Below are 6872 nucleotides of genomic sequence, written 5' to 3' on the forward strand. Positions count from 1 at the left end.
ACCAGTAGTGCACTGCTGCTTCTTCAACAAATGATACAAAGAGAATGAAACAAATTAGATAATAGAAGTAAATTAGAAAGTTGTTAAAAATTGTTTTCTCTATATGAATCATGAAAGAAAATATTTGGGTTTCATGTCCCTTTAAGTTCAACCACTAGGGCTAAGCTGCTGTTTGAGAATATTAAAAATGTGTCTGGACTTTACTTCTATGGTTAAACAGAAGATACAAGCATACATTATTTTGTAATTTAATATCTTTCTTAGTTATACCTGTATCATCTCTATGTATATTGAAATATGCTTTCATGTTTTCTCTAAAAATTTGGAAAAAAGCTGTCATATATTTTAAATTATTCTCAGTGAAGAAGGTCTTTTCACTCAAAGTGAGAAATACAGGGCTAAACCTTCCTTCTCTTTCCCTCATTTTGAGCTATATTTGTATACACTTTTTATAATTATTTTTGTCAGAATCTTATAATCTGTTGCATAACTACATATTGTGACTTAGTTAATTGCCTGTAATTACAAAGGCAACAAATACACAGTTAAATGAATACAGCCCCTCTTGATCTCCTCACTTGAACACTTTCCAACCTTTCCTATATATAACACTTTTCTACACATATGGAAAAATTTGGGACTTCAACTAAGAAAAAAATCTCCCGCTATGTCATCAAAAAGTAGTCAAGAAAGAAAAAATAGCAAAGGATTGTGTGAATCAATTAGAAGTAGCTCTGAGGAAATTACTCCCATACAGAATCCCACTGATTCAGAAACTATTATAAAACAATTAACAGATATACTTATGCCTCAATTTACACAGATTAGACAAGGGTTAGCCGTATTGTCCACTGAAGTAAAATCTTTTCAAAACCGTATCACTGAAGTTGAGCAAAGAGTCTCAGAAGTGGAGGATAGGGTGAAAATGCAAGAATTTGATATAACTGAATTAAAAAAAAAAAACAATATGTGGCATTAAAAGCTAAAATCTAAGATCTTGAAAATCGTTCTAGACAAAATAATTTAAGATTAATTGGTATCCCAGAGGGATTTATGAACGAAGATCTAATGCAATTCGTCACACATTACTTGCCTAAATTAATAGGCCTTCCACCTGAGACAAACACTATCCTGATTGAAAGAATACACAGAAACTTAAAATATGCTTACCTGAAAATTTTCTTTTCTTCTGACGGGGAGAGTCCACAGCTGCATTCATTACTTTTGGGAATTCAGAACCTGGCCACCAGGAGGAGGCAAAGACACCCCAGCCAAAGGCTTAAATACCTCCCCCACTTCCTTCATCCCCCAATCATTCTGCCAACGGAACAAGGAACAGTAGGAGAAATATCAGGGTGAAAAAAAGGTGCCAGAAGAATAAAAAATTAAGAAACGGCTGCCCCATATAAAAAAACGTGGACGGGGAGCTGTGGACTCTCTCCGTCAGAAGAAAAATTTATCAGGTAAGCATAATTTAAGTTTTTCTTCTTAAACGGGGAGAGTCCACAGCTGCATTTATTACTTTTGGGAAAACAATAACCAAGCTAAAGAAGACGCTGAATGCAAAAAAAGGGCGGGTAGACAAGGCGGCCCATTCGGAGGGCACCACAGCCTTAAATTACCCAAATACCAGACAAAAAAACTGCATCACCAGAAACAGAAGGATAAATACTGAAAGGACCAAGTAACTGCCCATCAATTAAACCCAGTAAGGCCCTAGCTAGAGACCGCTCAAAATCACTAGATTCCACCGAGCACAAAACTCCAGAGGAGGCAAGTCCCACAGGCTCCAAGCCCGCACAATTTCCACTTACCCCCTGAAGGGAAGAAGCAGAAGAAAACGAAGGACTCAACAAGAGATCTAAACACCAACAACTAGGGTAAAAAGAACCCCAGCAGAAACTCCAAGTGCAAACCAAGGTTGCAAAAGGACAAAAACATAGTAAATGAACTCAAAACGACCGAACAGAAAGAAGAAAGGAAAAACCCCTACCCCAATCTGAATAGAAGTCCAAGGGACCATGTAACGTCCCAACCCTGAAGACCCAGAAGGACAAGGCAGATCCCATCCCTCACATAGAGTGCATCCGCACTCAGGAAGAGCGACCGAGGGAGAAAAAAACACCCCCGGGAACTGCCTAAAAATAGCACCATAAGATCTTATTGTGCTTCAGATGAAGCCACCAGCTTCAAACCTGCGACAGAAGTCTAGCAGACACCAGCAACTAGCACTAGCCTACCAAGCTAGGAACTGCACCAGGACTCCCACAAAGAGAACCTTCTGAAGAAGTGCAGGAACCAACTCCCTCCCAGGCAAAAACAGAAAAGCAAGAGAGCATCCAAAACCAGCAGAGAAAGGCTCTCTGCTGAGGAAGGAAACACCGCTAAACATCCCACCTAAGGAGAGATCACAAGATCTAGGTAAGACACGCGGTCAAGGCTCCACCGATCAGTCAGATCGCTGACCCCCTCTACGAGGTACCAAGGGGAAGAACAAACCCCTACCATTTGCTAACAAGACTGGCATGCTAACCAACTAAGCTTATGACAGAACATAGGACAAGCTTGGTTCCAGAACCCAGACCCAGTTCCTTTCAATACAAGAAGGGACACTCCCAGGCCAAAGGGAGACTACACTGAAAAAACAGTGACTGCACAATACCAGGATCCAACCCTTCATGACAACCTGCAGGCAAGGCAGGGAAACCCCACTGAACAGAGGAAGACCTCCAGGGGGAGCAGGCGGATACTGTGGTATGCCCCAATCCCCCTAAGGGGAGGGGAATGCAAAATACAACCGGTCACGTGCCCACAGGCATAAGAGTGCGGCAGCAGAGTCAATACCGACTATAGAGGACCATCCAGCTGCAACAGCCTGCCCAGTAGAAAAACAAACAGCCATCAAGCACACATTTAAAGTGCAAATAGCTGTAACAGACTGCAACCGCAATCTCCCATTTGCTAGGCAGCTAAACCAACCATCAGGCTATCTCCAAGCTTCCTTTAGAGAAAGACAAAACACCTGAAGGAGCAAGCAGATGTCTCAGAACCATAAAGAATTGAATCGCCCAGGACCCATTTAAGAAATCCAGACAGAAATCCCAGACAAGAATAAGTCCATAAAACCGGACCCCTGGAAACTGGAGCCGGCCACAAGCTAGTAACCCCTAAGGAACCATAGGGATACCTCATACAGAGACACCTGTATCCTAGGAGATGCAATCACAGCCACATCCAAAGGTCCTTGGACACTGGTCGTTCACTAAGCATCCCAGAGACAGAGGGCATAACTCCTAAAGTCTCAAGGGGCAACACCCCAAGTCCAATTGCTAAGGAGCTAACAAGAAATAGTGCACCTCTGCAACAGAGTCTACAATATAGTCTCCAGACAATCCTTGAGGATCATCCCGGCAACCCCCACAGATCAAGGTATTAATGATGAAGGAGCATCACTATCCCAGGGATCGACAGCTCAAACCGAGAAGTCGTAAGTAAGGGCAGCTCCAGGAAAGAGTGGAGACAAACGCATTCTCCAGAGTCCCCAAAAACATGGGAGCAGACGAGAAACAGTAGAAGGAAGAAAAAGGCCATAAATGCCCGAACTTCCAGAACAGATGACACAACAATCAGCCCCAGAAGGGGAAAAAGGAAGCCTAAGTCACCTTGACTCCTTAAGGAAGAGGCACTGATGTCAAAGCCTCAAAAAAAGGCAGGCCAAAAAGAATACCATGGAGGAGATAAAAACCGCCCCAACCTGGTACCCCAGATCTAAAGAGTCATCTAAACCTCCAGTCCTATTGGGAATGGAAAACTCTAGCTCAAAGAGCCTCCAGAACCCCCAACAAACAGGACAATGAGGACTGCCAACAAACCCTCTGGTGCCCCACCCAAAAGAAGAAAACAAGAACCAGCCTGACGTCTAGGAATGAAAGGCCTCCTCTACCATGTCTGAGCCCTGCATAGGGCAGAGCCTTAAACATTTTTGAAAACTCATGGTTGTTCCTCTCCACGGAAATCTTTAGACAAAGGGAAAAGATTTATTCGATCTAAAGAGAAACCAGCACATAACGAACTCCTCATCTGAGTGAACAATTCACCACCCAACCAGGTCAGCCAGTTACACCGGCACCACGTGGATGATATAGACCTTAAGGAACAGAAATCAGCGCCCGACCAGGACCAGCCTTCTACATTAGGGCACTCCAGAACTGACCCAGGCCACAAAAAAATTGAAACCCCAGTGGGGATCGACAAAGGATCTATATACCAATGTACGAACACCTTAACATGCAACTTCCGCGGAAGTGCCCAAGCGACCACAAAATCGCTAGTATCAAATTCCAGAGAAGAAATATTTCCCAACCGGAAAACTATAACAGACATGAGCCTAATAAAAGGAAATAAAATACATCCTAACTGGATCAAAGAAAAAGAGGGCAGCACCTGCAGTTGAACGCCCAAGAAAAATGGGTACACCAACAGGACCAGCCAAACAGAGACCCCATTCTCCCAAAGCTCAGAACAGGAATAAGATACCCCAAAGAAAAAGGTAAATTGGAGATGACAAGGAGATTAACTTCATCCCCCCACGTCTAACCCAGCTTGCCGTCTGGAATAGTAGACCGAGGACCCCTCAACCCATCAGGACTGGGATCCTTCAGCACCACCAAAACATGCTGCAGCAGGACATGAAGGCGCGCCAGTCTATAATGAAAAGCAAGACTTACCTCCATCAGGGCAACTGACAACCCCGACCCCGAGGATTGGGCCCCTGAAGCCTCAGAGGAAACCGCTTGCCCAGAGGGCTGATCTGACCCAGACGATCCCCTGCCTGACGAACCCTGGTTAACAGAGCACGGATAGTATCTCATCAACATCTCCCTTCCTGGAAGATGTAAATGCGCCAATGCCATAGATATGGCCACGCGGAACCGTGCCGTAACCTCTGGAGGAAACAAGCCGCCTTCTGGAGAAGGGGTAACGGCATAAGGGACACCTGCTTGCGTAGCCAAAGAAGGTTCTAGGGCACTCGCCTCACGGAATATGGGGTCCCCAGGGGCGGATGGCTCAGGGGACTCTAAGTTCCCTGTTTCGGGAGAAAAGAGCACTCTAAAGCGGCATGCGGAACATAACTGATGGGCATGGATTACTCAGGCCATTTAATACTCTTCTCAAGAAGTAGAATCTGAATCAGAAACATCCGTCTCCAAAAAATTAGAATCCTCCATAACTTTGGTAGAAATTATGTATAGAAAAAATAAAAACAGCACCTTACACCTCCAATGGCTGGGGCACTCACCACCTCCTATGACCCAGACAACTAGCGAAACAGACTCTCTCCTTTGCCACGTGGTCAGGAATACGGAAATGGAGACTAGAAACGTGACCACGCCTAGTAACAAGGTACACCATGCAGGCCAGAGAGAAGCACGGCAAGGGCCGCGCAGCCTGACAATAAAAGGCCGTTATGTTACGATATAGCCACAAGCCCAAGCAACACTACACATTAGCAGACAGAATCACATAACAAACATGAATAAAGTCCCCCCTGTTCAATAACCCCCCACAGGAGATAAAAACCCTTGATTCCATAAGATAAAGGAGTCCCACTGAGACCCTGACTACTTCGTTTACATTACATTTCACACATCAAAGTAAAATGAAATGATCTTACCGGAATCTACGCCGTGGAACAGGAACACGGCCCTTCAAGTGTGACAGATAGTAGCCTCGCTTCTGGCATGGATTTGAGTGAACAAAGCAGGCAGCGAAACTCGTCAATGCTGATTGCTAAAGAGCTGTTAATATGAGTCGGGATGGTTTCGCAGAAAGACTCTCCCTGCATCTCCAGACTCTAACTTTCATCCATGCTCTCACTGAGAGGCTGACAGGACTACTTTAAACTCCAGTTCCTTTTCAAAGAGTACTACCCTTCATAAGACACTATCTGTAATCTTTCGACACTTCTCTGCCAAGCTCCTGTGACGAAAGGCAAAGAATGACTGGGGGATGAGGGAAGTGGGGGAGGTATTTAAGCCTTTGGCTGGGGTGTCTTTGCCTCCTCCTGGTGGCCAGGTTCTGAATTCCCAAAAGTAATGAATTCAGCTGTGGACTCTCCCCGTTTAAGAAGAAAATAGGAGTCATCAGAAACAATGTACAGGGACATTCTCTCCCTAGACCAGTGATAATTAAATACCTGCATTACCAAGACAAGGTTAAAATTTTAAGGACATATTAAAGTCTAGTAAACACCTTATTCATTGAAGGGAAAAGATTCTATGTCTTCCAGGATTTTTCCATTGACACAGTAAATAAGAGGAGGATGTTGACCCCTATTTGCACTCAGCTTATTAAGGGCTAGATTTATCAAAGCCGAGGCAGACAGGGGCGCGTTTACGTGCCCCTGTACGCCTTAGCTCGCCTGTGGTGGGGCGAAATTACCCGCAGGTAATAACCATTGCACACGAGCGCAATTTTGAGCTCGCATGCAATCATGCTCCCTGCCCGCGCACAGCCAATCACGCGCGGGCAAGAGCTGTCAATCTCCTCGGTCAGAATCGACCACGGAGATTGAATTTCACCACCTTGGAGGTGGCGAAGAGGTTAGGGAAGTGGCGGTCTGGTGACCGCTGCTTGTTAAATTATGGCGAGCAAGTTCTTGTGAGAACTTGCAGTCGTAGGGCTTTGATAAATCGAGCCCTAAGTCTGGAATCAACGCCACTATTATTTACCCTGCCAAACTAAAGATCACATTGGAGGACGAAATTCAAATGCTTGATAACCCAATCTCAGCCCAAGAATTTTTAGCTAAGAAAAAGATACAGATCTTAATAAAACTATTAAATGGTAAAAACATAAATTATGACTTACCA

The 6872-nt window shown here is 44.5% G+C and overlaps 1 non-coding gene across 1 annotated transcript; it reads right to left on the reverse strand.

The window, feature by feature from the left end:
• Nucleotides 1-3952: 3952 nt before the first annotated feature.
• On the reverse strand, nt 3953-4066 carry LOC128661866 (U5 spliceosomal RNA). The gene has a single exon (XR_008402646.1). It is a non-coding gene; the product is annotated as a U5 spliceosomal RNA (small nuclear RNA).
• Nucleotides 4067-6872: the final 2806 nt, after the last annotated feature.

This window comes from Bombina bombina, chromosome 5 (genome assembly GCF_027579735.1).
Source record: "Bombina bombina isolate aBomBom1 chromosome 5, aBomBom1.pri, whole genome shotgun sequence".
NCBI lineage: Eukaryota > Metazoa > Chordata > Amphibia > Anura > Bombinatoridae > Bombina > Bombina bombina.